Below are 18,718 nucleotides of genomic sequence, written 5' to 3'. Positions count from 1 at the left end.
TTTTCTGCACTAAACAACGTCATACGTGTCTGTTTACTGTGTGATATTCACCTTAAAGTGATAAAGTCAGCAGCACATCTGTCACAGAGAAAGTAAACTAAGACGTGATCTCTCTGCTCTTACTAATGATTCCTTGCAAATAGCTGCTGGATCCTGCACAAGGCAGACAGTAGAAGCCACATTAAGCCCCAAATTGGTTGTTCTGACTTATTGTAGAGTATGTTTGTCTGTCGGCTCACCTGGCTCAGGGATCTGTGATCTGGCTGCAGATGTTGGTGAGCCGTCTGCAGCTTCACAGTCTGACACATAAAGCTCCATACAGCCACCACGTGTCCCCTTTACTCTTCAGTTTATGTGAAAATGAAACAAACCAGATAAAACCTGTTAATTAGTGAGCTTTGGTTGATTTTGTTAATTTTGGACGGAGCCAGGCTCGCTGTGTTTCCATTCTTTACTGGCCAACTAGATAATGAACATTTCTGTCCAAGCTCGGACTCAAACCCTATTTAAGAGACAGCATCGTGAATGCATAATGTCTATAATAATCATCCACATACAAAGCAAACAAAATGACAGCCTGGCTGTAAAGTCTGTTACCACACTATTGTTTTAATGGTACCAGACTAAGTGCTGCTTCCTCCGTGGGCTGGCAGCTCATCTGCAGGCTCACATGTGTGTAGCTGCATGAATATGAGGCCCGGGCAGTCCTGAAAAACAGCCCCGAGCTCAGCGGAGAAGCCAGTAATACGGGCTGACAGTGAGCTGATTCCACCATGAGCAACACACAGCACACAAGCATAAATAGAGCTTCAGACATGGGATTTTTCCTCAATTATTCATGTCCTTACAGTAAAGGCATGAACCACAGCATGCAGCTCAGAGCGTTTATCCTCCAACAGTGTGTGATGGTATGTGACATGTATGTTTGGTGCCTGTACTCACCTGAGGCTCAGCCCTGTTTAGTATGTTAGTTCATGATCTCCTGCATGTTGCAGTGGTCTCCTGCAGGCTGAGGGAGCAGTGGTGGTCAGATGTGTCACTCTGTGTCTACATGACAGTTCAGTTTAAACAGATTCAACATTGGTTCCCTGCAGCTGCAGTCCGCGTCATCATCTGACCTGATGAGGCAACATATGGACACTGTAGGTCTCTTTGGGAGATCCATTCAGTCCATTTTATACATGTGAGCTTTTTTTACATTATTCACAGTCTTGGTACAGGAGCTTTTTTTAATGATTTCTTCAGTCTGGAAGACTGTGATGTTTCGACACCTCACACTTTATATCCAGTTTATATCCACCAATACCCACATATTACTGACTGACTGAATCCTAGGAATATTTATCTGTCTAAAGTCCAGGTAAAGCTGTAATATATATGTGAGTTTTCCACAACACAGACAAATGTGAATCAGAAAAACAATCATCAAAAGTGTAAAAAATGTGTTTTTAAAATAGTAGAAAAATGAGCTGAAAGCTGATATATGTGACTGTGCTGATATATGTGTAACTTCTCTGTGACTGTGCTGCTCTCTGTCTCTCTCTAAATGTTCAAACAAACAAACTACAGAGAATAAATGTGTTTGTGTTGTTTCTCATGCTCTCATGTCAGCTCTCTGTATGACCACCCAGAGACACTAATGCTTTATTTTTAGGATCATACAATGCTCCAGAATCAGTCGTATGTAGGAAAATACAGACATTATGACCAAGGTAATAAAGTTCCAAACATAATCAGTCAGTAAAACTGACCAGGAAGATTTGTGATTTTAGACGCAATTTAAAAACACTCCAGACATACAGTGAAGCAGCAGAGCTGACATGTTAAAAACATGATAGTTAGCAGCAGACAGCCTTTGAGTCCATACACTAACTGTGTTGGTTACTCTGACACCAATGTGAACTACATACTCCCCAAAAAAACCTGCTTTTAGTGTGAGTGTGGAACTGGGACAGAGCCAGAGACGGAAAAACACTGAGAATAAGCAAAACACAGGAAGGAAAGAGAGAGAGAGAGAGAGAAAGAGAGAGAGAGAGAGAGAGAGAGAGAGAGGAGAAGATAGCTGTCACCTCTTGTTGGCCAAAACACCGTTTGATCTGTGTGTGTGTGTGTGTGTGTGTGTGTATGTGTGTGTGTGTGTGTGTGTGCGAGAGAGAAAGAGAGCAGGAGAAAGCATACGAGACACAGAGAGTGAAGTAAAAAAAACATTTAGATGAAGTGACAAAGAGGGCGAGTGTGAGGACGCCTGTCCACTGAGGTCTGTGGCACCTTCATGTGGGAAGGTGTGTGTGTGTGTGTGTGTGTGTGTGTGTGTGTGTGTGTGTGTGTGTGTGTGTGTTTGAAACACCCGTCTCCTGTTGTTAGTGATACTTAGACACACGCTTGGTTGTGTTCCAACCTGTCCACTGTTTGTGACATTCACAACTGTTTTGGTTGTTTTGGGACATTTTGGTGTGTGTGTTTGTGCGCACGAGTTAAAAAGGGGGGCTGTCCACAGGAGTTGGCAGTGCTGTCGCTTAATATGTGTGTGTGTGTGTGTGTGTGTGTGCAGAGAAAGTGAGTAGGAGTTTAAAAGGGCTACCTGTCCAATACAGTTAGAGGTGCTGTTACCTGATGTGAATGTGAGAGCAAAACAAAGTGTACGTGTGTGTGTGTGTGTGTGTGTAGGCATACTTGTCAGCTATAGTTAGACACACATGTCTAATGTCCCCTCTTTCCTTCCAGCTTCCAGTCATCAGCTGCTGCACTTTCAGAAAACCACACACACACACACACACACACACACACACACACACACACACACACACACACACACACACACACACACACACACACACACACACACACACACAGCAGTATCAATTAAATAACAATAAATAGAAACAAGCAAAATATTAATAAGAAAAATAAAAGTATTAACATTTTAAACAATTAGAAATATCAAATTAGTATATACTATACCTGACTGAAGTATTGAAGGTATTGATATTGTATAGTTTATGTATGTTGTACAGTACATTATAAACCTATGTTGCTTTTAAAAGTTGTAAGAGAGTGTTAGATCTGAGAATCTTAGCTCAGTGTGTTCAATCCAGTGCTACAGGGATAAAAATGTTTTCATGGTAACAAAAGGAGCAGGAACATATGATGTAATGCCTGTTTTTGTTCTTATTTGCACTGACAATGTTTCGCTTTTTAATGCTAAATTTAATTTGCATTGCCAAAACCTACTCTCAGTACTATCTCCGTAGATTTGTGTTTTGTTGCCGTATCATCACTGTGTGGTCTGCTCTATGGTCAAAAGGTCTTAGGTCCACACATCACAGAATCATAAAATCCAGAAGGAAACAGCAGCCGTGTTTACATTAAAGTCAAATCAAACATTGAAGCGAAATGTTGGAATGTGGCATTTACCCTTGTGTTGTATTAGGGGTCAAAATTGACCCGCTATGTTTAACAGCGAAAATCTGTTCTTTTCTCAGATCTAAGACCTTTGCTCAGCCTGTAATTTGATGGCTTTTCCTAGAACGACCCCAACATGATAAAAAGTTAAATTATTCTTTTGTTCATATTTCCATGAAAGCTGAACACCAACACCAAATCTTGTCTGAAGTGGCTATAAAATTATTTTCTTACCACAAAAACCATAAAAACCATGCAGGCACATCCACATGCATGCTTGCACCTATGCAGGACTTTTAGCAAAACAAATAAAAAATAAACCCTACTTTAGTAAAACCATTATTACAGGTATGTTGTAATAAAAGTTAGTGAATTCCACTGATTAAACACAGTTTTTTCTGAAAAACCTAGATATTAACAAAGTTTGTGAATAATGTTGTTTGTTCATGCAGAATATATATATATATATATATATATATTTTTTTTTTTTTATTCAATTAAGCTGCTTTATTTTAAGAGTTTAGTGAAGGTGGGGCATGTCTGACCCTTTGGACAAGTTAAGACAACACAAGGGTTAAAGAAATTGTGAGTTAGTGAGTTTCCATCAAATAAACAAAGCTGCAGTAATGTACTTTGGTCAGCAGGTGACAGTGTGATGTGTCGCTGTAATAGAAAACAACAGCAGAAAGAGAGAAAATGGAGAGTCTTCAGGAATTAGATTCAGCTGTCAGAGGAAACAGCTGAAGTCAGCGGAAAAACTTTAATGCACATTTTCTAAACTTGTATCTAATGTTAGTTTTTCCATCAAGCTTTTCTCATGAGAGTCTTTAAATGTGCAGGAACTCACTGACCGAAACAGGGCTTGTGTCTATAGCAGGACACGTTATACATCCATAATGGACCGTGTCTTCACTTCATGTCTGCATAACAGCCGAAGAAGCAATTTAATAAATTATAGGTAATGAAGGTCACATAATTGGACTAATGGCTCCCTCTGCTTATTGACCATAATGGGATTATGATTTGCGTGTGAATGTAGGCAGTTATTAGAAGAAACAAAGCATACATTTAATTATATGAAAATTTCATGGGTGATTACTTGAAGTAATGGCTGGCGTGTGTGTTGGTGAGTCAGTGTGAAATGTTCTCTGTCCTGCAGAGGTCAGCTACTATCTGTCATTAAAGTCTAATAAGTGCAGGACTTTATAATAACGGAGTGCTTCCTTACAGGTTTGGAGGGACGGTAATGGAGGTGTGGAGGCTAATTTCAGCCTGTGACAAGTGTTTTGTTCGTCGCTTTAGTTTATTAGGAGTCTGCAGTGATGGACTGTTATTGCTTTATGAGGTTCAGTCAGAGGAGACAGCTTTTATTACCCTCTAAATCTCTCCGATAGTTTATTATAAACGAGGAGGGTCTGGGATTAGATTTGTCATCTTTACAAATGTACTCGTTTGTACCAATTTTCTGTCCGGTTGTGAGCGGCGCCGCTGGTCCCGGGGATCCCATTCGGTCCTGGTGGAGGAAATGTGAAGAGGCATTTCTAATAAAGTCTGCAAGTGAATGGTGATAAACAAGTAAGTGATCCAAAAACATTAAATTGTGTTTTATTGCATGGAACTGAGATTTGCTGAGACAGTTTTACGTTTGTTTGGGAGTCATAAACCTGCAGCACAACAGTGTGTGTGTGTCAGAAGCTTCCAATATTAACGCACTGCTCCCCTGATGCTGCTGACGCCAACAAACACACACACACACACACACACACACACACACACACACACACACACACACACACACACACACAAACTCCACACTACCTGCTCAGGGTTCAGGACAGATTATAGGTTGGCTGTGGCTCAGTTGGTAGAGCGGGTTGCCCACCTATTGGAGGGTTGGTGGTTCGATCCCTGACCATGGCAGCCTACATGTCGAAGTATCCTTGAGCAAGATACTGAACCCCAAATTGCTTCCGATGCTGCGTTCATCGGTGTGAGAATGAAATCCCAATGGTGACAGGTGGCACCATTCAGGGTAGCCTCTGCCACCAGTATGAATGTGTGTGTGTGACAGGTGAATGATCGCTGTCTGTAGTGTAAAGTGCTTTGAGTGGTTGCAAAGCAACTACAAAGGCAAGATCCATTTACCATTATAATCATGTCTCACACATTATGGTTATGTTCTGGTTATGTTTTAGAGAATACGAATGTCGTGGTTTGTGAAATATTAATTGCTTTCATCTTTTTTTTAAGTGATTGGATGACAAGCACTTCTGTTCTTCAAGCTTACTGTGAATCTAGTGTCTCAGCCATCCATCCTCTGAATGCTCTAGGTGTCTAGTTTATGGTTGTAAAGTTTCATGAGGCTGTGATCATCCTAGAGGTCACAGCAGCTTACTTTATAGTGAGGTTGAGATTTAAGAAATATCCTCACTGCAATGAACTGGCTACTGACTAACATCATCCCACATGAAGAGAACTGGGCTCATTGAATCCACAAGGGTCAGCTTTCCACTGATACACAGTTTATATAATTCAAAGCCTGTTTAGGGACCTCAGTGTGCACAAATATTCAAATACAGTCGGCGGAAATGGCAAATTCGTGCTACATGAGAAAAACTATGTGGTTTTTGCCTTAAACTACATGTTATCAGCATAAAGGCATGTATGTAAAGAGGAGACTTGTGGGAACACAGAGAGCCTATTTTTATTCATATAGCATGAATTTGACACTACATGAGTTTCTATCCATATTGTCATGGGCTCTGGTGCAGCACGCCACACCCCCTCATCAGAGGAGATCTGCTGCACCTGTAGAGCTCAGCTGGAGCTCATTCAGAGCTCATCAAGCTCTAGCATTTAAGCCTCACCAGCCCAGCAATAGATGCCAGATTGTCTCTTGTGTCATGCAGAACTTACTACTACTTCGGCTTGATTTCCCGGTTCCGATCCCGCCTGTACCTGACTCCTTCTCCTCGTCTCTGCCCTGGTAAACCTGCCTGCCTTCTGTCCCCGACTCTTATTCCAGCCTGTGTGTTTCCTGGTTGGATTTCCGCTGTTCCTGTGTTGCTGTCTGCTGCTTCGGCTTCTCTGAAGGGGATTACTCACCGGTCGCTTTCCCTGCTTCAGAGCTGTGCTTGGGACTCTTGTATTTCTGTGTCATTCAGAGACTCTAGTTGCAAGTGTGGAACATTAAAATAGACCTCGCTCTCAATCTTGATTTTACTGCATTTGGATCCTGCCTGATTCATGACACATATTTTATATGCATTTTCAGTTTGAAGCTTAATACAACCTGTGTGGAAACACTGCGACTTTGAAAAAGTTTTGAAACACCTCAAAAATGAATAAAAGCAAAATGCGAGAAAGTGCAAGTTTAGAAAATAAGCAACCAGATCTCCAACCTGAAAGACAGAACAAATTGTTTGTCAGTACCACCCATAGACTCCTATGAGCGTTTGGTGGCTCACGGTACAGAGCAGAGCGTCGCACGTCATTATACAGACCCGTACGGTTCACTGTTGTAAAAAAACTGAAGTTTTTGTGGATTTAAGTACAAAACCACTAATCTAGGTTTAGGGCAGAAACCTTCCTTGTTTGGCCCTAAAAGACAGTTTAAACAGGAAATACATGATGGAAATGCTGGAAGAGAAGGAGTTAGGAGGACGACGTGAGACACGAAAGTTGCGTAACAAAGATGTTTGATTTTGTTTCCAATTGGGACATGAACCCAGTTCTCCTGGTGAAAGTCCTCTGTTTGTTCGGTCATCATCTGTGTGGATTGGGTTCATTTAGAGATTGTGTCAAGATTAAAATCCTGTTTAAATGGTCTTTGAAGTGTAGGAGGGCAGGCTGTTAGGTTCTGAAGCAGCCAGTGGGAGGTTCATGTGGACAAGCTCGCTTAATGTTAGAATTAATAATGTTTTAACATCTGCTTCTCCCATCGTATCAAACTAAATGTTAAAATGCAACACAAGGCCTCCCTGACACTGAGTCAGAGTCTAACTGATGTAACACTGCGCTGTCTGCAGCCAGCAGTGGTTCTACAGAGGAAACAACCTTCAGACTGTTTACTGCTAAATGTAAAGGAGGAATATGAAGATCAAATATAAGAAGTAATAACATACAGTTATGTTGTGGCTGCAGGTGTTTCCAGTATCGTCTCTATCTCGCTGCCTCTGGCTGCAGCTGAAATGGCTGCTTGGTAATTACTGGAATGGAGTCATTGGTGCTTCAGATGGCTCAGCTGAGATGATATTTTTATGTGTTTTGGATGAAATGACTTCAGGGTAATGACTGTGTTTCTCTTTATGTGCACTGTGCTGAGAAGAATATGTTTTCCTTTATGTTTGCTGGCGTGCAGAGAGACGTCTGGAGGGCGATCAGCGGATTGAAGTGTCTCTTAAGATGACCGAGCTGAGAGTACAAGTTGTGTTTTGATATGTTTGGCGGTGGACCCTGCCTCCAGACGGACCGTGTTGGACTGGGACGGCTTTGGCTCGGCGCGGTGCAGCTGGGAGGTAGATTCTGGATGGAGATGTCACACTGCAGCAGCCTGTAGTCTGTGGTCATGGCATCCACAGCCAAGACACTTCACCATCTCTGCACACGGGATTAGTTTAGTCATGCATACACACACACACACACACACACAGATATATGCACACACTGGATGGCCTCCAACTCCATGTGTCTGTCATTCTGTCTCCTCCTCTAAGCTCTATTATACTGGGCTGGCTTCCACCTCTCGGCTGCTTCCTCACACTCATCCGTTAGCAGACACGCTGGTGTGAAACTGCTGGAAGACACACAACTCATTAAGTTGGTTTGTTCCAAGGGTAGCATTTTTTTTCTCCACTTTTTCCAACAGTTTCCCCACATATTGCATTGTGTTCTGAGCTACTTATGAAAAATATATGTGCAAGTGCATTTTTCTTCCCACAGTCACAAGCCTGCAAGATCATGACTCTTTTCTTTAAATTGGGAGGTTGTAGATCAAATCTTAATCTGGATTGTTCTGGCTCCTCAAATTGCAGTGTTTCCACTCAGGTTGTGTTTTTGTGCAAACTGAAAATGCACATAAAAATATGGATAGAAACTCCTGTAATGTCAAAATGAATTGTGTTCTTTGCACACAGACATGAGTTACCATCTCCTGCACGATTTAATCACACGAATGAAGATCACACGGTAGAAAGAGACTGGTTTCCACTCAAAAACGTCAATAAATGGCATTTGTAAAGGCAGAAAAATACTTTCACCAGGAGAACGAGGTACATGTCCCATGTTGTAACAAAACCTCTTTTTCTGTAACTTCTGTGTCTGACGTTGTCCTCGTAACTCCTTCACTTCCAGCATTACCATCATTTATTCCCGGTGTCTGTCCTAAACCTAGCTCAGTGGTTTTGGAGCCTAAATCCACTGCAGCTTAACCTATTTTTTAGAACGCTCCACTCTGTAACATGGAGCCAGGAGTCTATGGGTGGTGCTGACAGACGGTCTGTTCTGTCGTTCAGGTTGGAGATCTGGTTGAACTTTTCTGTAAGCAAGAAGATCAAGACGTAATGTTCAGTTCAGTAATGTTCAGCTGTAGCTGTATTTATATTGCATTACTAAAGTCAGAACAATACATCAAGAAGAACAACATTGTTAGGACGCTTTGAGGTTATTCTGTTACAATAGAAAGTGTTAAAGTGGCTCTTATAGCCGTCTGTGCAGGAGAAGCTGGACTGTGTGTTAAACTGTATTAAACTGCTGCCCACAGAGGACCTAACCCAGATTGAGGACAACGTTTTAGCAACTTTCCAAACTCCAAAGGACAAATGTTGTGTGTTTGAGAGCGGTCAGCTGGGATCTCACACTGAGGATGAAGAGTAGGAGGAGCTGCAGGATGAAGACCAAGCTCTGATGGTACACAGCAACCACTGACAGCAGATAAACAGTTAAGAAACAACTGCAAAACAGTTGTGAAAGGAAAACTCTAGGATAATTCTCTGTGAGAGACGAAAACTAAAAAGAGTTCAGTGAATGTGGAGCTGAGGAGGCGAGAGACAGTTTGTGCACCTTAACACACAACTCTGATGGATTCTGAGAAACAGACGCTTCCGGCAAAGCAAAGAGGACAACAGACGCTGTTGCTGTTAAATTCTGTATGAAGGGACAGTGTTAAAACTGTAATGTGAGTGTGGGGGCGGAACACATGATTCATAAGAGCCGGAGACACGAGGACAAAAAAAGGTCAGAGACAAAGAGGAGGAGGGGGGACAGGATGATAAAAGAGTGCTGAGAGACGAGACACATGTCTGCTCCATCGGGGCCACAAACTGTTGATGTATATTTGGAGAGGAGAGGGGAGCTGAGGCTGTTTGAGCTGATAATGACAGAGCTGTGTGGGAGAGACAGAGAGGAGACAGCAGCACTGACCGGCTCCGTCCCCCGAGCCTCTGAAACAACTTTACACTATCTGTCTGAGTCCATTTACACTGGAACATCACACCCTTTACAGAGTGCCATTAAGCACCACATAGTCTGCTGCTGCTGCTTGCTCTCAGTCCTCTACACTGAGACAGGACCAACATATCAAAATGTGTTTCCAATACAGAGTTGGATACTGAAATTCAGTAATTAAATAACATTTACTGATCCTAAAAGTTCTCCAACCTAAACGACAGAAGGGGCTGTATGACAGTACTAGAAATTACGACATGTATGTACGTATCGTGGCTTGAGTTTCATGGCTCGTGGTAAATCGTGCCTTCTCAAAATAGCACACATGGTGCACACTTGTGGCTGTAAAAAAGCTGCAGTTTCTGTGGATTTCAGTTCCAAAACCACTGAGCTAGGTTTAAGGAAGAAACCTTCCTAGTTAGGCATGGAAGGATTTAGCTTAGCTTAGCTTTAACTGAAGTGTCAAAACTATTATTTGTTAAAACTTCAGTGACTCACTTCTTCTAATTGGCAATAGATTAGTAGAGCACATTGTTACATTACATTACATTACATGTCATTTAGCTGATGCTTTTGTCCAAAGCGACTTACAATAAGTGCATTCAACCTGATGGTACTAGACATAGACCATAGGAATCAAGTTAGTAACTTTAAGAGCTAACTGTCATCGCTAACCGAGACATTGTGTCCTCTTATTGAACCTTTCCTGAAAACCGGTTGGAACTAGATCAGGATGATGCACTATACCTTGATAGTTTGCTTTTTTCTTCCTGTAAGTCACTTTGGATCAAAGCATCTGCTAAATGACTAAATGTAAATGTCACGTGTCTACCACAAGTTGCGTAAAAAACGTGATTCATGTAACTTACGTAAACAACACAACTTAAGTCGTTTACTTCTGTTTTCATACAGGACATGAACCCTGCTCTCCTGGATGAAAGTCCATCATTTGTTGTCCATCCTCCATCCTCCACCCAAGCCTCCAACCGAACATGGGAATCCACCTTTTTAAACTTACTGCTTTTACTTTATTGCTTTTTTTTTAGCTGCCTGTACACACAACCTATACTGACATTTTTGAGGGGGAACAGGCTGACTAATCCTAAAAGTACTCACACTGTTTCAGAGAGGTTAGGGTCAGTTTGTCTTTGTTGGACGACACGTTTCAATGAACTGGACTGAGTTCTGGTTAAGTCTATTACCCCCTTTCCACAGAGCCTGTGCCTTATCTGGAACCAATTCTTGGTGTTTGGACAGTCAAAGAACGGCTCTCTGCAGGAAAGCTGGATCCAGAGCAGCACCAACTCTCTGCTGGTCTCCAACCACAAACCTTTTCTCAGTCAGGCTGGGGGCTATCTGACCGACAAGACCAGCGAAAACATGTTTCATTCATTTCATTTTATTTGTTAAACTCCAATCTGATCGATACTGGCGTTAGCTTACAGCTAAGGCTAAAATTAACATCTTACGTTCAGTTATAATAAGAACATTTTCAACAGAGAGCAAACGAAATTACATATGTTTCGAGGCCAATCTGGAAGCAGCCTCATGGGGTTTGTTGAGAATTCTTCTCTGGGATTTTTGCATTGGATTTTGGATCATTGCAGAAAATAAACTCTGTAGCAAACACACGTTTCTGCTACTGACACGTTTAGTTTTTGCAGCATAATTATAGTTCAGCTACTAAATACGTGATACATTTAGTAGATATTTCTTTTCTTCCTATTTCTTTGCAAAGTCAATATAACTACCAACCCAAATTCTGTTTTATCAGAATAATTATAATAATTATAATTATGTGTGTATGTTGGGATTAAAATACAGCATGCAAATCCAAAGACCAAATGTTCTCTAAATGTATAAATAATAAATAATAATAATAAATAAATATCAGTTCTGGGCTTTAAAAATCGGATATTTTGCACAAACGTCAGACTGTTGAATAAGCACTCTGAGTCGAATCGAAGGCTTCAGGGTTCAGATTTGGGATAGAGAGGCACAGCAGAGGGGCCGGAGAGAGAGAGAGAGAGAGAGAGAGAGAGAGATGAGGATCAGCTGCAGTTGAAATGAGATGTGAGGACATTATCAAAAAGTCTGTGGGTGGAGTTCATTACCCGCTCAGGGTCGTACCGTGGTCAGGGACTCAACGTTTTACTGTACTATTGGTGCATGATGGAGTCTAAGCACACATTCCCCATCCAGTCCCATCCAAACACTAAATAAATGATCACAAATGTATGACTGGTGGATAGAGGGCTGCAGGATGGAAATGCTGCAGACAGATTTCAATGACTTCTGAAAGCATGGTCGGGATATTAAGGTAAACCTCGAATGATTCTGGTGACCTTCTGACCTTTTTGTCTCATCTTATCTTCAGGTCAAATCCTCCATCGAGCCACAGAGGCTTTTTAATATCAGTGTGATGCAATCCGAGTGTTTGTATCCTCCAAGTGTCTCGTTTTGGAACTGTGCTGCTCTTTAAATGTTAAATTAAGTCTGTCCCACTTTGTATTCAAACACCCCTTGGCCCGCAGCAAACACTTTCTCTTTGCTGATGCGTGCTGGGCCTCATCTTGCATTTCATTTCCTGAAGCAATTTTGTGCCCAGCTCTTTTCAGCAGCACCCTGCTTCACATTAATGGAGGGAGGCTGGGGGCTGCTGTGGGCGGCAGGAGGCTGCTCTGGGCTGGTGGAGGCTGCTCTGGGCTGGTGGAGGCTGCTGTGGGCGGCTGGAGGCTGGTGGAGGCAGCTGGAGGCTGCTGTGGGTGGCTGGAGGCTGGTGGAGGCTGCTGTGGGCGACTGGAGGCTGGTGGAGGCAGCTGGAGGAGGCTGGAGGCTGCTGTGGGCTGCAGGAGGCTGCTGAAGGCTGCTGGAAGCGGCTGGAGGCGGCTTTGGCCGGCTAGAGGCTGTGGAGGCTGCTGGAGGCAGCTGTATGGCTGCTTGAGGCGGCTGGAGGCTGCTGTGGGTGGCTAGAGTCTGCTGTGGGCTGCTGGAGGCTGCTGGAAGCACCTGAAGGCGGCCCAGTGTCAGCAGAGCGCCGCTGGCTGCAGGACAGCCCTGTAATGACAGCTGAGCGCCACTGTTTTCATCAGTGCAGGGTTAAATGGGTCAAATGGATTTCCATATCCAGTAAAAAAGAAGGCACAAAAGCAATTGCTTTAGTAAACCAGAAAAACAATCTCAAGAAAATTGGAATCATAACAGAGCAAACATTAGAGAATAAGCCTGAAATGAGCTCGTTCATTATTGACCCTGGAACCACTCACTACTTCTTTATGTTCTCTGCAGCCTCACATTGTTCCTCTGCTTTGGTTTGATCTAATGCGTGGCCTGTAACCTTGTCAGGAAACCTGCCACTCATTTTTCTCTTTGTTATGGCTCGACAGAGAGTGAATCTGTAATCCTGAGCCAAACCCTCACAGAGGTAATGTTTGAGAGCGTTCCACAGGGACCTGCAGGGACGAATTGTGGATAAAAGTGAAGGATTTTTGCCCGACAGCTGGAAACTCCAGAGATGCTGCAGAGGCTCCGTGACCAAATTTACTACAACTTGTTGGATTAGAAGATGACATATCCTGCATTCAGATGGGTTTGGTCAAATCTGATATTTTGGAGAAGTGACAGGCCGAAATCTAACAGCACGGGAAGGTTTTTTATTAATGAGCTCTCACTCTTTAAATAAATAGACTCTACTCGAACGGCTCCACTTTAACTGCTGCTGCCACAAGGATTATTGGGTGGCAAATTTCCTTTCCTTGGTCCAGTAATAAAGGAAGCACTTCTTTTGCATTCAGATAATTCAGCTTTACTAGACAGAATTAGATGAGTTTGCTGTTAAGTTTGACTTTTTTCCAAAATACAAATATGTAACTTTATGGTAGTTTTTTTAATTTGTCTACTTCGAAACAAGTTGTGCTTTTACTCTTTGTTATTGTCATTTCTGTGCTGGTGCAATTGTAACCATGAGTGAGATGCCTTTTTATGTACGTTTTATGATCACAGCTGAATGCACAGCAACTCTCTAACATCCATGTGGGCCAACAGAGACGTAGTGGTTGTTTCGGGAGCAGTAACACTGGGGTGATCCGCTCAGGAGCTGTCGGAGGCGGGTAGTTGTAGAAACTGTGCAGACGATTGATTGGGTTTTGACAGATTTTGAGGCAGCAGTCTGAAGGTTTCTGCATCTGGACCTGCACACAGCCTCATACAGAATTACAACATTCAGCTTGGCTCCATTTATGTGCAAACTATCCCATAAAGGGCCATGCTGCTGATGATTTTTGTGCCAACCAATCAAGAACACACCTGATTCAACTGATCAGCTATTTGAACATTGAGATCAGTTGATTAAATGACTTGTGCCTGTTGTGCTTCTGCTCGGCTGGAAGGGAAACCTGCAGCCACATGGCCCTTTCTGGAAGACTTTGGTCTGATTTAAAGCCTGAAAAAGTAATCATGGGAGTCTCAACTGCATTCCATTTTTTTTTATAAACAGGAAGCCTCGAGCGTCCCTCATATTTTCTTCATTTTTTATTTTAAAAAATGAAAGAAAAGTCAACTCCAGGTGCACAGAATGTTTTTAACCATCTAAATCATCTCTTACCCAGCTGCACTGATGATGAATCCCAGTTGGTCATAACTGGTTATTAGCACAGACACTTTCACACCACATCAGAGCAGGTGTGTGCAAATACTCAAATTAGAGAGAACAAACAAAAATAAACGTAAGTTCAGCATCAGTGAAATGGATGCACTGTTTAATCAGGTTGAGTCAGCCATAATAATCTAATATATAAAAATAATGATCGTAACAACTTTAAAATGTTCTCTATTTTAAGGGAAGAGCAAAAATATTAAAACATTGGTGTTCCTGCATGAGGCTCAGTGACAATAACCTGATAAACACCACAAAAGATCAATAACAGAGAAGAAACAATGACCTGCAACCTCCTAATGTCCTGAAGTTAGAGAAAAGTTTTCAACACCTTCCTGAGAATAACTGCAGATTAAAAAAACACTGAACCCACATTTTATCTTCACAGTTTTTTTTTTTGGTGAACTTGTATTGAAACTCACAGTCTCGTGGTCCAACTTTCTAGTTGTTTCTTGTGTTTCCTCGACGCTGAACTCTGCACGACCAGGCTTCTAACACTGCTAGAGCCAGGGGCCCAAACACAGCCAGCACACACACACACACACACACACACACACACACACACACACAGACTCACCAGAGACAGGCCGTTCTGCAGCGGCGGCAGAGTTGGCTCAGGCGACGCAGCGGCAGCGAGGTGGCTGGTTCATCCCGGGCGAGACTTGTGGCTGCGAGGAAGAGAAAGTTGAGAGGACACAAACAGACAAGGTTTTCTCATAAACATGCTGCACAGTGCTCTGAGGCTGCAGAGAAGGAGAGAACATTAACAGCAGCAAGTTCATATCAGGCTGTAACTTTAACTACATTACACTGGAAATCTGCACATATTTAAAGTGCTGCATCCAAACAATGTGGAGCCATCAGTCAGAGTGTCCGTGGGGGCTCATTGTTTTCCATTCTAAAATGTTGTATGTATAAAATTGATCTATCAAAAGCATCTCTTAGCCTCCAAAAGATACACTATAAAATGCATTGTATTGTGATATGTATTATGTAAAATGTGTTCAGCCTTAAAAAAAAATCCATCATGAAAATCAAAAAGTCAAACACATGTCTGTAAAGCTTCTCAGCCTTTAGTCTAAAGGCTAGCGACTAGATTATCTCTGAGAAAGACCTGATGAAAAATGTATCTATTCTTTCAGTCAGACCTTTTCGGCACAGGCTTGTATTTTCATGAAAAACATGGAAAGGTAATTTTTGCAAACAGTGATCCTGAGGCTGCTGCCAGGGAAAAAGAACACTGATTTATTGTTGGGAAAATATTCATGTCAATGTCAAACCTCCCACAAACAAAATTTGAGTCAAAAATAATCTCTTAAATGTAATAAATCAGAATAATTATGCCTTTACGAAAACAAAAACAAAGCAAAAGTCACACTTATGACTAATTTAAAAATGATACAGAGTCAATCCAACACAAGAAGACAGCTGTTAAAATGATAGTTTTCTGAATAGAGTCTGGTTCGATCAGACCTATTCTATGCAGGACAATTCTTAACGCCTGGCATAGACCTGGACTCTACTGAATGCTCTTTACTACCTAATTATTGTGATGTAACTCCTCCTCATGAGGCACACAGGACATGTTGGCTCTCATCAGATCATCTCTGTCTCAGACACAGACTGCAGGGTGGGAAGTGTGTTCCATGTGAACATTTGCATCATGTAGACCTCACAGCAGTGCAGATGTGGAGAGTTTAAAACCTTAAATTCCTTAAATTAACACTGCAGCTTGTTTCTGTTGGCCTGGCTCGGTTTGTAGTTTGATTCTGTAAAAATCCACTAAATTCAGTTTCCAAAAGTCCAAAAATCTTCCAAGACATGTTGGATATTTCCATTTCATCCTCATGTAGATCTTCATGATAATCCCAATGTGCAGAGTGAGTTTTATGTGTAAAATGAATGCAGTGTCATATTGAATGCATACTGAATTGAAATGGAATGAGAGAATATTAATAGCTAAGCTGAACTGAACTGTGGAAATGATTCATATTTGAATGCCAAGGCTAGAATTTATTACAGTGAAGAGGAAGGAATGGAGGAGAAGACTTTAATTCAAGAGAGAGGAAGATGAGATCTGTCTCACGCCTCCGTCTCTCTGCACTCTCATCTCTGAAGCTCTGACTCTGACTCTCAGTCTCATGTTGGTTTTATTTCAGGCCCCAGGTCTCTCTCTCTGTCTCTCTGGTGGTCCGCTGGATCATAATTACTGTATCATACACAAGACAGATGACTGCAATATGCTGCATGGGTATATGCACACATACTTCTTGATGCTTTTCTGCAGGATGCTGGGGAATATTAGCACATAGATTTAGAGGAGAGGCTCCCTGGGGATCAGGATCGGATATAGTTATGAAAGAGGGAAAAAAGAAATAAAAGAAAAACCAGGAGAGAGATTCTAACAACGGTGATCAAAGGTGATGCACTACGAGTGCAGTTTGCTTATGTGGCAAGATCTGCAAAAACCTGCGTGGTCTGAAGATCCACTAGACCAAGATGAGATGCTTGACTGGAAGGCAAGTGGTGCAACGCACAGGACTAGTGCCTGGTGAGATGGAGGACCCCATAGTGCCCAGACCCTCCACGATCCACAAGCCCCACCCCAAGTCAGGTAGTCAGAAGACCATCGGGTCAAGTGGCCTTCGGCCAACAAGGTGAAAGAGCGGTGCCAGTTCGATGAGGATGTCGATGAGGTTCTCGAAGCCACAGCCAGAGGGGATGCTTATCAGAAGTTGTGCACAATTAGCACGATGATTGTCAGCATTGCTGCAGAGAGGTTTGGCACCAAGGAGTGGTGCCCTACCAGCGGTGCCAGGGGAGCCAAACTGACGGCAGAAGATCTTCCAACTGCAGCAAGAGCTCAGACTGCTGGGACGGCAGTACAAGCAGGCACGAGAGGAAGAGAAGGCCGGGCTTGCAGAGCTCCGTAACAACTTAAGGAGGGAACTGACGACACTCCGCCAAGCCGAATGGCACAGGAAGAGGAGAAAGGAGAGAACCAAGAAGTAGGCCCGTTCAGCTTCACCAAGAAGATCCAGAAGCGAGGCAGAAGTGAGGAGGACAATTGGCCTGCTCTCAGGAAGAGGTTGACGAGTACCTCAGGGCAACTTACAGTGACAGAATGCTGCAGGGTCTGAGGTCCTGCTCCCTTGCGCTGATTACCCCACCCAAGCCCACGTCTGCATTCAACATCAAGGAGCCATCCCTGGGAGTTCAGGACATTGTCAGAGCAGCTAGATCCACTAGAAGTGACTGTGGAAGATCCTCAAGGTCATCTGGAGTAGGGGGAAGGTGACTCAGCAGTGGAGGCATGCAGAGGGCGTATGGATTCCGAAGGAGGAGAACTCACACACCATCGAGCAGTTCAGAAACATCTCACTCTTGAATGTGGAGGGCAAGGTGTTTTTCAGCATTGTTGCCCGACGCTGATGGAGTTCCTCCTGAAGAATGCATACATTGACACCTCTGTGCAGAAGGGGGGGGGGGGATCCCGAAAGAACCAGGATGCATCGAGCACACAGGAGTTGTCACCCAGTGCATCAGCGGGGACCTGGCAGTGTTGTGGCTTGACTTGTCCAATGCCTATGGGTCTATTCCACACAAGCTGGTGGAGACCTCACTCGACCGGCATCATGTTCCAGGCGAGATCAGAAACCTCATACTGGACTATTACAACTGCTTCAGTTTGAGAGTCACCTCTGGAACAGTGACATCAGCATCACATCGGCTGGAGAAGGGTGCACCGTCTCAGTGATTCGGTTTGCCTTAGCCATGAACATGCTTGTCAAGTCAGCAGAGTTGGAGTGCAGAGGACCCCTCACCAAGTCAGGTGTATGACAGCCTCCCATTAGAGCTTTTATGGATGACCTGACTGTTATCACAACATCGGTACCAGGCTGCAGGTAACACAGTCTTCTGTTCTTCAAACTGCTGAGAAACCCCCTTATTGTCAATATACCTAGGAAAGCTGTATACCCTCTGAATGCTCTATGTCTCTAGTTTGTGGTTGTAGTTTCATGAGGCTGCGTGATTATCTAATTATTATTATTATTATTATTATTATAGAGGTCACAGCAGCTCATTTTATACACTGAGGTCGAGACTCAAGAAATGCCATCACTGCAATGAACTGCCAGCAGGTTGTTGGCATGGTAACAGGTTGAAATGCTTTCATTTAGCAAGAAACAATTTTGTTGAAACAACTAAATGAAAGTG

Source organism: Centropristis striata, chromosome 4 (assembly GCF_030273125.1).
Source record: "Centropristis striata isolate RG_2023a ecotype Rhode Island chromosome 4, C.striata_1.0, whole genome shotgun sequence".
NCBI lineage: Eukaryota > Metazoa > Chordata > Actinopteri > Perciformes > Serranidae > Centropristis > Centropristis striata.
Note: the sequence above shows the minus strand (reverse complement) of the source record.